At 38.6% G+C, this 15,164-nt stretch overlaps 1 pseudogene; it reads right to left on the minus strand.

Moving 5' to 3' along the window:
- The window catches only part of LOC107022129, a 133,401-nt pseudogene that overhangs the window by 22,591 nt on the left and 95,646 nt on the right, over positions 1-15,164 (minus strand).

The raw sequence follows: 15,164 nt of genomic DNA on the forward strand, positions 1-15,164 counted from the left end.
AGAGCCTAGGACTTTTTAGGAAGCTATCCCCATGTGGCTTTACCCTCACGCGCGCCTTCCCCCTAACCGCCCTAACCGAATTCGGTTGGGGCTTGGTCCCTTGGTCTCTTGCACATGTGTTGCTGCTCATTTCTTGTCCAAGGACCCTCACTATGTCCTTGGGAACTTCTTAATCTATATGATTATTTTAAATGATCATGTTTTATGGTACCTGTTTTACCAAATTTTTGGAAAAATTATTCTTATAAGAGCTTTCGACTTTTTTAGAGTCCCCACTTAATTTTTGAAGAAAAATCAAGAAAACTATGTTTCAAAAGAATTAAACAAAAAATCATTTTGAAAACTTTAAATGGGTTCTGGGATTCATATTTATATTTTAGGAAGGTTTTACGACACCTAAAATATTTGCTAACTCGCAATCGTCATACAACTAACCTTTTTGGCTAAAAAATTTCTAACTTAAATTCTGAGATGAAATTTATTTGAAATTGTTTGAAAGGTGGAGTATCAATTTTATTATATAATTGAGATTTGTGAATATTTTTGTTTTTAAAAGCTTTATACTTGATCTATTGAGATAAATGTTCGAAACGAAATGACGTTTTGCGGGGATCCAAAGTTTTCAACCCTAACTAACTAAAAATAATAATAAGCAACTATCGATAAAGTAAAGAGAGATATAGAGATATATAGAGAGAGAAGGAGGGAAAAGAGTTGGGTCCAAATCCATTTTCTGTACGCCCGGACCGGTATTTGGACCCACTTTCTTTTGGGTTTTTGACCCATTCTTTGTTTTGTGGTTTTTATCCCATCTCCGTTTGTACCTGTCCTAAACTTATTAGAAAATTTAATAATAAAACGGAAAGGAAAGACGACAAGGTCTTAGTCCCAAAAATAACAGAATACAATAATTTAAGTAAAATAAGGTGGGCCTTTGGCCAAACTCTTCGACTTTCTTCAATTCTTCATGCCATTTCGGCTTCGGAACTTGTTCATCTGTTTTTGTGGGCTTGACGTGATATGGAGATTTGAGGCCATTATGGCTCTCTCGAAATGCACAGGGGAAGGAGTTCATTTTGAACTCGTACGAATTTCACAGATAGAGAAAATAAAAATAAAGTTAGTATGAGCCTATATAATGAAATGAAAAGCGTACAATGAATGCATAAAACTAAACTCATCCATAAAAGCTGAGGACTCACGGGGAAAGAGTACACCACCAATTTAATGTGCGAGATATTAAATACTTAGGATTGAAAACTTTAAGTAGTCATTCTTTAAAAAAATAAAAACATTCCCTCTTTTCATTTTATTTATCCATATTTTATCATGATTATTATTATTTTTATTTTCGTTTATAATAAACAGACCACAAGCACCTGACGATAAGCTTTACCGTGATAAAGTAACTCATAACTTCGTTTTTAAAGCTGATGGATTACTACATAAAAAGGAATGAGCAAGTCAAAAATAAACAAGGAAACTTATATGTCATGTATAAATTTGATATGCTAAAGAAACTTGTTGACATTAAATGTATAGTAGACAAATTCCAAAAAATACTACAGGATCGACTCAAGTAGGCTCTATTACATCATAATCTCATTTATCGTTTTAGCTCTGTAACGAGAACCTACCATGTACTATAGGTAAAAGAACCAAACAAATAAGTATAAAAATATGACTAAGGAAAAGATCGAGTAAAAGAAGTCTAAAAAAATATATATATATCTATACGTATATGGGAAATAAAAATTAATGGAAAACTAAAGTTCATGGCTACAAATAAGGGAATCGAAAATGTGTAAACTTATTACTTTGAACATACAGCAACATTTCAAAGTAAAGAGGACAACAACCAGTCAAGAGTTGGAAAATTCAAATTAGAAAGACAAATAAGAAAAAAACAAGCACTTTCTACATTTTTCAGGCAAATCAGTAACTAGAATTTGTCGAGATGGAAGAAGATTTCCACCATCAATCTAATGAACACCAATAAACCTAGAGATGTACTGGGCACGAAATAGAAACCGAATGGGTTATAGTTAAGAAACACATGCTAGCTATGCTACATATCATCACTTGTTCTTATAATATTTTAGAGATGCTAATGATTAGACAAACTATCTTGGACTCGGACACAAAACAAAGGAAAAATGATAGTCACTTCGCAAATTAACACATATACTACCTGAGGTTATACTCATTTCTTGTCATAACAGTACTCACAATTCAAACAAGCATAACTTTGACATATACTATAATCTGAAAATTTGATTGAAGCAAAGAGAGAATCACCACACCAAAATAGGAGTCTAAAGGGAACAAAGGTACGTACCAAGAGATAACATGTCATGTCAACATCAAAGATGGTATTCCCCCATTAGTAAAGATCAAACAACAACTAATTTTTTATCATAAGAACAAATCAACATTCATCAGGCAGATAGAGGGGACGAAATCATCCTCACGCGTCATCTTCCAAAGAACATACACAGAATCGGAGGGGAGCTGTGAACTAACAGTAAGCGAAGAGATGTTAACCTTTTCGGGGGCAGCGATCAAGGGACGTCGACGAGCTAGGAAGAGCAACGACTCACACCAACCGAATATGCTCAAAATATGAACGTTCGAACAAGAATTCAAAGCCTAAACTCAAGCTTTCAAATAGAGGTAAGATTATGTATTCGATTTCTCTCCAGCTTCTAGGAATATTTTCCTCAACAAGAATTCTCTCAACCTTCTCTGTAACTGTTTTTCAAAGATATAAAAAATCTTTTTTTCTCTCCCCAAAAAAATCTCTCTGTGTTCGTCCTGTCGAAGATAATTCCCATACTAAAATTATAACTTCCCGTTTTTCCTTTTTCTTACTGCTTCTTGCTATAAATTTTCAACTAAGGCTCAAATTTTTTTTCATTTCCTGGAAACTTTTCCCTTTTTTTCAAAAAAAATTCTCAAACTCCCTCTGACCCCCAATAATGAAAAGAAGAGGAGGTTATATAGAAGAGGATTTAGGGCTTCATTTTGGGGACCAACCGAACCGAATTCAGGCTCAAAGCCCATCCCAAAACTCAAATTCAAATTCTTTTCCCTTAAGAGAGCGACATATTTTCCTGAAGAAATCATCCCATTCTAGGGAGGGGAGAATCAACGCCCAGATCATCTCAAGCGTCCTCGCTATGCACGCGGAGAGATCTCTTGCTAGTGAGGACAAATGGCAGCCAGAATCATGAAAAAGCCTGATCGAATTGTCCTAGACCGAAGGAGACGCGTCCTCCATCCTTGGAGACGTTGGATCTTCGTTCACGCGCTAGGGAAAAAGGGGCGACACACGTAAGGGTTGAGTTTTCTGGTTCACAGGATTCCTTCAAGTCGCGATGAAGTAGAACACACTGGGTAGTACGCGTTAAGAAGGACGCGTAGGGGTTAAAAGCTTGGGTCGGGTATTATTTATTCTGTTGGGCTAGAACTAAAAAATAAATTAAGAATGGGATTGCGTATGGGATTAAAATTTGGGCCTGGGTTAATAAAAATGGGTGGAAAATTAGATTTGAGGAAATGGACTACCCAAAAAAGAAAGAAAGGCCCAAATCTTTGTCTATGAATTAGAAAAATAGCGAAATCAAATTTCTTCTAAATTTGGCGGAAATAAATAAATAAGATGACTTAATATAAGTCAATTAATAAGTTTCTTAATTTTAACGAAATAAAATAATCGATTTAACTATTTAGAAACTAAACCAAAATGCAAACTATTTTATAATTAAACTAGATAGTAAAGTATCTTGAGAAAATAGAATCTTTTCGAGACGGTTTTTGATTATAAACTATATTAATTATATGCAAAATCATATAAAACATATGTATTATTTAAAAATATAAAAGAACGACAAAACTATTTAGAAGAATTTAAAAGTATTTTATGATTTTATAAAGTCAATTATTTCAAATTGTGCCAAATTAAGAAACTCGTTAATTAATTATTATTGGGGAGGGTTAAAATTGGGCGTCAACAACTGTCCCTGATTTTACTTTGATTGATGCAAGAAATTCGAGGAAAATAAAATTGACCACCCAATTTGGATCGACCACACATTCGTCTTTTGGGAAAAGGGATTACTAAGGACTTAAGGAATTATGGCCGAACCCCCAGAAATGGGTTTTCTACATATCTTAGGCTACATGAGAATTCAGGCCACTTGTAGTTCGATACCCTTGATTTAATTCATGATTTTGAAAGAGTTCAAAGCCATCTCGATACCAAATTATAAAGGGATCGAAATGCTCAAGAATAGGATTTAAAAGAGAATGTTGGAACACACCCGAATTTTTGCTATAGAACCCACCTACATATCCTTAAACCATAGGAATCAGGCTGCTTGTAGTTTGACTCGATCAGCTAAAAAGGAAATCTATTATGCTATATAACCTTTGACTTTGGGACAAGTGATAAAATTAAATGAGTATGAAAAGGAGGCTTGTAACCTCTTAGACATGAATGTGGCACGCTTCACACCCATAATTAAGAGTTTACATTGACATAATTTCCAAAGCTCTTGGGCATTGTCACTCATATTGGAAACTTTCCCCCGGTAGACCAAAATTTCCGAAGGCGAGACTGAAACCAAGAAATCTTAAAGAAAAACCCACACGCCTTATGGTAGGGGTGTGGTTTGATTGTGGTAGAAGTCACTTTTCTGCTCGCGTCTTAAGAGTTTGACACTCCTCTTTGTACTATGTCCCAGTTCGCTGCTAAGAAAAAGTTCAACGTTGTGCTGCATCCTTTCTGATGTCGTCCGCACCTATGGTTTATTTTTGGAGAATTCATCTTTGTGGATGCTCTCGACAAAGACTGAGATAAAACTCGTCAGCATAAAAATGCGATTCAAATAGGAGATAGTGTCTTTTAACGTGTTGACACTTAGTGTCCCTCCTTCAACATTTGACGTCAACTCGATTGGTTTGACGTAAGGCAAATAAAGCTTATGCAATATGATCTACCATGTACTCTTCATTTGATGTAAAAATAAATAAAAGCTAATGCAGTGTGCTGATATTTTCTTGATGTCGTCTTCAATGATTTTCTTGGTGTTCAATCTTGCCAAATGAAAGATGCAGCTAATGTTGATGGGTAAATATTTCCTTGGGACACACAATTTCCTTCTCTGGCAGTGCATGATCTCTCTTTCGCAATGCACGACTTTTCTGCGATGCATGAATATTGACTCGCGATGCATGAATATTAACTCGCGAATCATGATTTTCTGCGGGACATAAATATCTTCTCGCGATGCTTGTTTTACTGCTGGGCATTAATATCTTCCCGCGTTGCTTGAAAATTAACTCGCGATGTATGAATATTGACTTGCGATGCATGGTCTTCCGCGATGCATGAGCATTAACTTGCGATGCATGATTTTCTGCGGGGCATGAATATCTTCTCGTGATGATATGCATGAATTTCTGTGGGGCATGAATATCTTCCTGCGATGCCTGATTTTCTGTGGGGCATGAATATCTGTGATGCTTGAATATTAACTCGCGAAATGAATATTAACTCGCGATGCATGATCTTCCGCCATGCACGAATATCAACTCTCGATGCATAATTTCCTGCGGGGCATGAATATCTTCCTGCATGACTGAATATTGACTGTTTATTCATGAATATTATTCCGTGATGCATGATTTTCCATGATGCATGAATATTAACTTTCGATGCATGATCTTCTGCGGGGTATGAATATCTTTCCGTGATGCCTGCTTTTCTGCAGGGCATGAGTATCTTCCCCCGATGCTTGAATATTAACTCGCGTTGCATGAAAATTGACTCGCGATGCATGATCTTCCACGATGTATGAATATTAACTCGCGATGCATGAGTATTCACTCGTGGTGCATGATCCTTCGCGATGCATGAATATTAACTCGCGATTCATGATTTTCTTGCGGGGCATGAATACCTTCCCGTGATGCATAATTTTTCTCTTGATGCCATTCTTGGTACCAAATGAAGATAGTGCTTCAATCGAGCAACACAATTATCTTCTGAGTACTTCCTGAATAATCATATCATCTCAATTGACGATAAAGCTGAATGACTCCTCTGGTTTTATATTATCTCAATCGACTATGGGGATAAACTGAACCTCCAGGTAGTGTATCATCTCAAATGACAATGCCAATAAAAGGACTCTTTTGATAGTGACACTATCGAGTCTGATAAAGTGATGCAAATGACGCCCTTTACAAAAAACCGTAAATTGTCTTTCCTAAAATTTTCACTTGATTCATCTTTGAATGTAGCTGGACGTTCCTTATAGACTTCATGTTGTAGGAAATCTGATGAAATAAAACCATTCATATTCCCAAGTCTTCCGATATAAGCAATATAAAATAATTCTTGCTTCTACATGAAAACTGTTAATTTTAGGAGAGATTTCTCCTCCCTTGACTTTTCATATTCGTCGATCAGAGTTTTTTGCTGATTTCAGAGCAAAACTATAAACCTGATAATTTCTTCATTTGTCTGCTCCTAGTCCTTCTATCTCCGGTTGATTTTGTGATCTCCCAACCCTTAATAGATAAGAAAAAATATTTTCTGCCAAAACAAATGACACATAAAGGGAAAACTTTAAGAAAAATAAATTTTTGAGAAGTAGTATCTTGAAAAGGTCACTGCCAATTGTCATGTCACGTCAGGCTTAGCGAACTTCTTTGAGCCTGATGCTTAGAGGTCTATCTAATTATTCGATGGGGAATATTCAAAGTCACTCTAGACAGTTGATAAGCCCATGTTGAAATTTTGAGGACCTCCTCAAAATTTTTGTCCCAGTTATATGTCTCGTCTCATCTTTAACATGCCGCTGAGTGAGTCACGGAATTTTTGAGATCCTCTCAAAAATTCTGTTCCAATTGCAAATCTGGAAATATTTTTAGTCCCTCTAAGAATTCTGTCCCAGTTTCTATTGTAAAGAAAAATAGAAATCTTACGGGAGATATGACCGAACCCTCGTGGAGCTTACGTATCCAGTTGAGGCAGGAATCAGGTCAAACGTAGTTCCCCCTCAAAGCTAACAAAAATGATAAATTCACAAAGAAACCGACCGAGGACGACATAGGTAGCCTACGTATCTCATTCTTGAGAATTTAGGTCAAATGTAGTTCAAATACGGAGAAATATTAAAAGGGATAAATGGGGTGATCGAGGCAAACATAGGCCGCCTACGTATCTTATTCTTGTGAATTTAGGTCACACATAGTTCATTACAAGAGGGATATAAGTTTAAACAAAGCAAATACAAGCAAAAACAGAATGCATACAAGGAAATGACACAAATACAAACTAAGCTTCACATGTAGTATCTCTTGACAGCATCTGAGTTGATCGTTTTCGGACATGCGGTGCCATCCATCTCCGATAGGACCAAAGCACCTCCAGATAATACTTTGCGAACCATGTAAGTACCTTGCCACTTAGGTGCGAATTTTCCTTTGTACTCGTTTTGATGAGGAAAAATGCGCTTAAGTACCAGCTAACCGATTTCAAAATTTTTGGCTTTTACTCTCTTGTGGAAAGCTTGAATCACTCTCCGTCATAGAGTTAACCATGGAAAACTGCAACCATTCTATTCTCATCAATCAGAGTTAGTTTATCAATCCGCTTGATGATCCATTCAACATTACTTAACTCAGCTTCTTGGATAATTCTCAAAGAAGGTATTTCAACTTCAGCAGGTATGACTGCTTTTGTTCCATATACTAGAAAGTAAGGAGTGGCTGAACCGATGTTCTGACAGTTGTTCGGTACCCCAACAAAGCATATGGTAGCATCTCATGCCAACCTCTGTTATTGTCGATCATTTTCCTCAGAATCTTCTTGATGTTCTTATTGGCGGCCTCTACAATACCATTCATTTGAGGACGATAAGTGGTTGAGTTTCGGTGAATAATCTTAAATTGCTCACATATATCTCTCATCAAGTGACTGTTGAGATTTGCACCATTATCAGAAATGATGGATTTTGACACTCAAAATCAACATATCAGATTGTTGCGAACAAAATCAGCTACAACTTTCTCGGTTACCAACTTGTAAGAAGCTGCTTCCACCCATTTTGTGAAATAATCAATGGCAACCAAAATACATCCGTGTACATTAGAGGCGACTGTCTCTATCAGACCAATGAGATCCATACCCCATGCTACAAATGGACAAGGTGAACTCATAGCATTAAGTTTGTGAGGCAACACTCGGATCAAATCACCATGCACTTTACATTTATGACATTTTTGCACAAACTTGCAACAATCATTCTCCATAGTGATCCAGAAATAACTGGCTCGAAGGATCTTTCTTGCCAAAGTGAGCCCATTCATACGCGTGCCACAAACTGTGGCATGTATCTGTTCAATAAGCTTCGCGGCTTCAACAACTTCGACACATTTGAGGAGACCTAAATCTGGAGTCCTCCTATACATGATTTCTCCACTTAGAAAGAAATTGATAGCCATACGATGTATCGACTTCTTCTGGTTGGACGTAGCATCTTCAGAATAAATCGCGAACTTCAAATACCTATTTATATTAAAATACCATGGCAAACCGTCTGCTTCAGCTTCAACATGTGAACAATGGACTGGATGTTCTTTCAGCTCTATATCCAGAGGAACTAGATGTTCTTTCAGCTCTATATCCTGAGGAACTGGATGTTCTTTCAGATCTATATCCAGAGGATCAATATAATCAGTATCTGGATGTCTAATCATTGAAGCGATGGTGGAAAGAGCATCAGCAAACTCATTTTGCATTCAGGGAGTATGTCTGAACTCGATCTTACGAAATCTTTTGCACAACTTCTGTACATACTGCACATAAGGTATAATCTTTGGGTTGTTCACGGCCCATTCTCCTTGAACCTGATAAATGAACAGATCTGAATCTCCGATAACCAGTAGATCATTGACATTCATGTCAATGGCCATTCTCAAACCAAGAATACAAGTTTCATACTGAGCCATGTTGTTTGTGTAATTAAATCGGAGCTTAGTTGCCATGGGATAGTGATGACCAGATTCTGACACTAAGACCACTTCCATACCTTTTCCTTGGTGATTTGCCGGTCCATTAGAGAATAATATTCAGCAGGATACATTTTAGAAATATCTTCACCCGGAAACTATACTTCTTCATCGTGAAAATAAATCTTGAGTGGTTCATATTCTTCATCAACAGGATTTTCTGCAAGATGATCATCCAAGGCATGTGCCTTTATCGCCTTCTGAGTCACATACACAATGTTAAATTCACTCAACTGAATTTGCCACTTAGCTAACTTTACGGTCGGCATCGTCTTCTGGAAAATATATTTCAGCGGGTCCATTCGGGAAATAAGGTATGTAGTATAAGAAGAAAATAATGTATCAACTTCTGGGCAAGCCAAATCAAAGCACAACACATTCTCTCCAAAAGAGTGTAATGAGACTCTTATGGAGTAAACTTCTTGCTTATATAATAGATAGCCCTTTTGTTTTTCCCTATCTCGTCGTGTTGACTAAGTACGCATCCAAATGCACTGTCTGAGACGGACAAATACAATAACAATGGACTCCCTTCTCGCGGAGGAACCAATACTGGTAGATTGGAAAAATAGTTTTTGATAGCATAAAAAGCAGTCCGACTCTCCTTAGTCCACTTTGTCGAAGCGTATTTTTCCAACAGCTTGAAGATAGGCTCACATACCATTGTTGATTGAGCTATGAATCGACTGATATAGTTCAACCTCTCTAAGAAACTCATCACCTCCTTCTTAGTCTTCGGAGGAGGTAACTCTTGAATTGCCTTAATCTTGGAAGGATCGAGCTCAATACCTCTGTTGCTGACTATAAATCCCAACAGCTTGCCGACTGGTACTCCAAAAAGCACATTTAGCGGGACTCAACTTTAAGTTGTAACGCTGCAAACGGTCGAAAAACTTCTTCAAGTGCGTCAAGTGGTCCGAACTCTCGCGGGACTTGATTGTGACGTCATCCACATACACCTCAATCTCCTTATGAATCATATCATGAAATATAGTCATTATGTCCCTCATATAGGTATCACCATCATTCTTGACACCAAACGACATCACTCTGTAATGATACACACCCCTGGGCATGATGAAATCTGTCTTTTCTGCATCTTCTTCGTCAATCAGAATCTGATGATAACCTGTGTAACAATCCAGAAATGACTGTATTTCATGCTTAGCAGAGTTATCGATCAGAATATGAATGTTTGGCAATGGAAAATTATCCTTTGGTCTAGCTCTGTTGAGATCCCTGTAGTCGACACAAATTCTGATCTTTCCATCTTTTTTGGCGACCGAAACCACATTGGCCAACCAAGTCGGGTACTGTATCACTTCAACTAGTCGAGACTCGATCGGTTTGGTAATCTCTTCTTTGATCCTTAAACTCAACTCAGGCTTGAATTTCCTAATTTTTTGCTTCATCGGACTAAACCTTGGATTAATCGGCAATTTGTGAGACACAAAAATTAGTATTCAAACCTAGCATGTCGCTGACTTCCTAGACGAACACATCAATGTACTCAGTGAGTAAATGAATCAGGACCTCTCTTTGAGCTTCATCTAAGTGAACGCTGATCTTGACCTCTTTGACACACTCTTGGTCTCCCAGATTAACAGTTTTAGTTTTCTCTAAATTCGGCTTATACTGATTTTCAAACTGCAGAAACTCTTCAGCAACATATTTTGGTGCCTCATTTTCCTCTTCATATTTGTCAACCTCGTCATCGCCGGCCTTATTTTGTTCGTTCAACTCGTGAAATGACATGGCATTTGCAGGTTTAAAACTTACATTAATGAAACCATAAATTGAAAAAGTTAGAAAAACAAGGTATAGCATATGAATAAATAAACAAATTGTCAATAAAAGAGAATTTCATTCAAATTGAGAAATAACGCAAACTTTGTCTATGGCAAAAGCCATGTTGACTTTTTAAACATCACAAGAAAATTTAAAAGTTCAAATAAGCAAAATGATAGGTCTCGGGCCTCTTCCGGACTATCACCGATTGAAATATGCATAAATGATGCCCTTATGTCCAAGGAGTTTGGGGAATCAGGATCAGTGTGGAGGTCCAATTCTGCAACATCTCTTCGGGCTTAGCATTGCCGATACCATCTAGCTCGACCTCTTCTTCTATGACGATATCAATCTCTTCGAAAATGCCACAGATTCCTTCCCCAAGGTCATCGTGCTCGTCATACTCCCGGACTGTTAATGATTGATACAGATAAGATATTGTCTTATCCAATGCTTGATCATTCTTCTTCTTCGTCTTCATATCATCATCTGTGGGGATGTACCCCAAACCATATCTCGCTCCTTTGATGGGAACATGAATAGGCTCAATAATTCCTTGGGAATTCCTTCCCAATCTGAAACCTGGTTCAAATCCACTCTGCAACATCACAATGGCGATCATTTTGTACATGGCAGACATAGGAGGTTGTGGGGCCAAATCGTCACCAGTTGCATTTACCAGCTCCACCGTGTACAAATCAGTACCTCGCAAAACTTCATCAATACTGGACGTCTGCCTTCCTGAATGAATCCCATCGCCATGAATAACTAGTTCTTCATCCTTCCAAACGAGTTTCATCATCTGATTCAGAGTAGAAGGCCGAACTCCATCCATATGGATGAAAGGCCTTCCTAGAAGAAAATTATAGGTGGTGTCTATGTCCAAGACTTGAAACTATGCGCTTAATTCTTCCAGACCCATTTGGATGATCAGATTCACCACTCTCAATATCTCTCTCTGAACCCCATCAAAGGCTCTTACATTGACTTGGTTTTATTCCAGCTTTCCCAAGTCAAAACGTAATTGCCTCAATGTTGACAACAAGCAAATGTTCAGACCCGATCCATCATCCACCAAGACGCGATTTATGACCTTCTTGCGACATACGACAGTAATGTGCAACGCCTTTTTGTGTGACCTCCCTTCAAAAGGTAAATCATTGTCGCAGAAACTAATCCGATGCCATTGGATAACTTGGTTTATCATGGAGGCCACATTATCGCTACTTGTGATGACGGACACATACATATCATCAAGAGCCCTCATAAAAGACTGTCTGTGCATTTGGGAGCTCATCAGCAGGGCCCACACAGAAATTTTTGTTGGAGTTTTCTCCAAATGCTAAACAATCGAATAATCCTTTGGTTGTATCTTTCTCCAAAATTCCTCCGCTTCGCCTTTGCCTTCGCTTATCGGCCTTTTACCCTAATCCTACTTCTGTCCTCCAAGAGCAAAATCTTCGGGAGTATAACACCTTTTAGAACGGGTCATACCCTGAGCGATAGTAGTTTCAATCATAAATTTTAGCTTGACAAGAGTTTCTGATGGCCCCAAGACAACAACCTTTGCGGGTGTCAGGATCACGAACTCTTTTTTCTCTTTTACACTCAATGAGGCCACAACCCTTTCAAATTCGTCATGAATAACAGGAGTTATCACCTTAGTCACGCATCAATCCTCGTCTGTGTCTATCATGTTGACATTAACACCTCCGTGATTCGGTAAAGGTTTGGTGTTGACATTAGGCGCAACTGCTTGAAGAGAGATCACCTCTTGGTCGATCAGATCTTAAATCTTGTGCTTGAGGTTGATGAAGTCCTCAGTATCATGTCCAACACTGTTGGAGTGATATGCACACATTTGATCAGGCGTGTAGAATTTGGAACTAGTATCCACGGGGTTGGGCCCTACCTGGTGGATATATCCGGCTGCAGCCAGTCGCTCATACAACTTTGTTCGGCTTTTGGTGAGCGCGATAAAGTTCCTGGAAGTCTTCTTCTCAAATTTGGGTCGAGATGGATCATAAATGCCTTGTGGGGTGGGTACCTATTGATAACTTCAGGTATTCGGACGGGGAGCTTGGCTTATGGGATATGGATTTGTTTGGTAATTTGGTGATGGATATTGGTAGTTCGGAAAGGTGTTTTGGTAGAGTGAATCTTGGAATTGATAAAAAGGAGGGGGTGCGCTGTAGCTTGACTGCACATTGGCACAATTGGGAGCAACATTTTGGTATTGAGGGGGTGGAATTCGATAAAGTGGGGGAGGATTTTGATATACGTGAGGAAAATTTTGGTAATTTGGGGAGGGGGCATTTTGGTAAGTGGAGGTAGTATTTTGGTAGACTAGAGGGGGATTATTTGGATGACTAGCTTGCGTGTAGAAAGATTTATAGGATTTATAGGATGGTCGAGGACGACCTTGGGAGGACAATGATCTTCTGGGGTCTTTTCCCCTCATAAGAAACAACAACATCTTTTTCTCTCTTCTTCTTCAACAGTCCCGATGATCAGGGCGATGCGGCAACACATGCTATATCACCGGTTTTCAAACCATCATCGATAGTCTCACCAATCTTTACTATCTCAGCAAATTCTGCTCCAACGAGCAACATGATCGTATCATAATATTTGGGCTCTTGCACTCGCATAAACACTTCCACTATTTCTTTCTTAAACATAGGCGACCTTACCCTGGCTTCTTCCATTCTAAACCTGTAGGCGAACTCTCAGTATCTCTCAGTGGATTTCTGCTTCATCTTTTCCAAAGAGTACTGATCGGGAACGATTTCCACATTATAAGTAAACCGATCAAAAAAAGCTTTGGACAGGGCCTTCTAGCTAGGCCGTTGCCTTATTTCGTGGGAGGTGAACCATTCCTGAGCCTCTCCGCACAGACTTCAGCTAAAAATCCACATCAATAAAGCTTCATCCCTATTAACTCTGATAAGCTGGTCACAGTAGGCTCTTAGATGATCTATAGGATTCCCTACTGCTTAGAAAGTGTCAAATTTAGGAACCTTGAAGCCTTCTGGGAGGTCCAGATCCATATGAATGTACAAATCCTCATAGTTAAGACCAGCGACGTCGGGGATGCATTGGAACTCCTTCATGGCATTCCTGATCTCTTCTTTTATATCCACATTTGCTTCTTTCTTTTCCCTCCATTCTCTTTCCTGTTATTCGTAATCGTCCAGCTCAGAACCATGCAGATCCTGCTCAGTTGGGTGGGGCCACGGAAGAACTTTGGGCATTTTGGGTGGTTTGGTAGTTTTGCGGCTAAGTCTTAGGATTGGTATTTTGATTTTGGTGGTGGTGAGGAGTTTGCGGATTGAAAGTATTTTGGTTTGGATTTTGGCATTGGTTTTGGGGTGGTAGTGCAGTTTGATTTTAGGTATTTTGAAGATGGGTGATATTTGGGCGTGGTTGTTTTTAGAAGGAGGTGGAGTTTGATCGGATGCGGAAGCATATTAGGTATTTTGTGTAGTCAAGTCTACGACGCAGGGATTCTGAGCAGGTGTAGACGGCAGATTCTAAGCCGGATGCATGTTTGGAGCGGGGAAGTAGAGAGGAGGTCTTCCATCAACAGCGTTAGCACCAAAACATGGTGTACGCAAATCCTGCCTCCTTTGCATCTCCACCCTCATTTTCGCAATCTGTTGCATGATCAATTCATTCTGGTCCGCTATGGTGGGTTGAGCCACCCCAACATCTGTGAGACTTACTTCTTCATTGTTGTATCCCATTAATACTTTTCCTTTGTCTGAATATTTTCTGGGAAAGGAATCTGCAGGACTTTTGGATCTGGTAAAATAGGGATGATCTGCCAGCTTAATTGACACAGATCAGTTTCAAAGTACTTGAGAAGGAAAACAACTCAAAGGCAGATTTGTCAGTTTAGATTCAGAATACAAAATAGCAGATGAACACACAACTTGCTTTTTTTGAGGATATCTTTAACCCATGAGTAAGGATGGAAACATATTTTTTTAACAAGCAGGAGTTTGCTTGCTTTTAAGTTCGACACCATCTCAGAAAGGTTGAATCACATTGAGCTAAGGTCTTCTTGCAGTTGTTATTTGATGTCCGTTGATCTGGTCTTCGTGTCTTCTTGTAACATAAAGGGGGAGAATGTTTTGAAAGATAGGGGCCGGGCCTTAGAAGGCTGCCTACATATCTCACAAGGAGAATTCAGGCCATACGTAGTTCGAGTATAAGAGGATATATTTTTCATTCATTCATTCATTACGATTACAATGGAAATTGAAAGACAACAAAGCTTTAAAGATAAAAAT

Source organism: Solanum pennellii, chromosome 6 (assembly GCF_001406875.1).
Source record: "Solanum pennellii chromosome 6, SPENNV200".
Classification (NCBI taxonomy): domain Eukaryota; kingdom Viridiplantae; phylum Streptophyta; class Magnoliopsida; order Solanales; family Solanaceae; genus Solanum; species Solanum pennellii.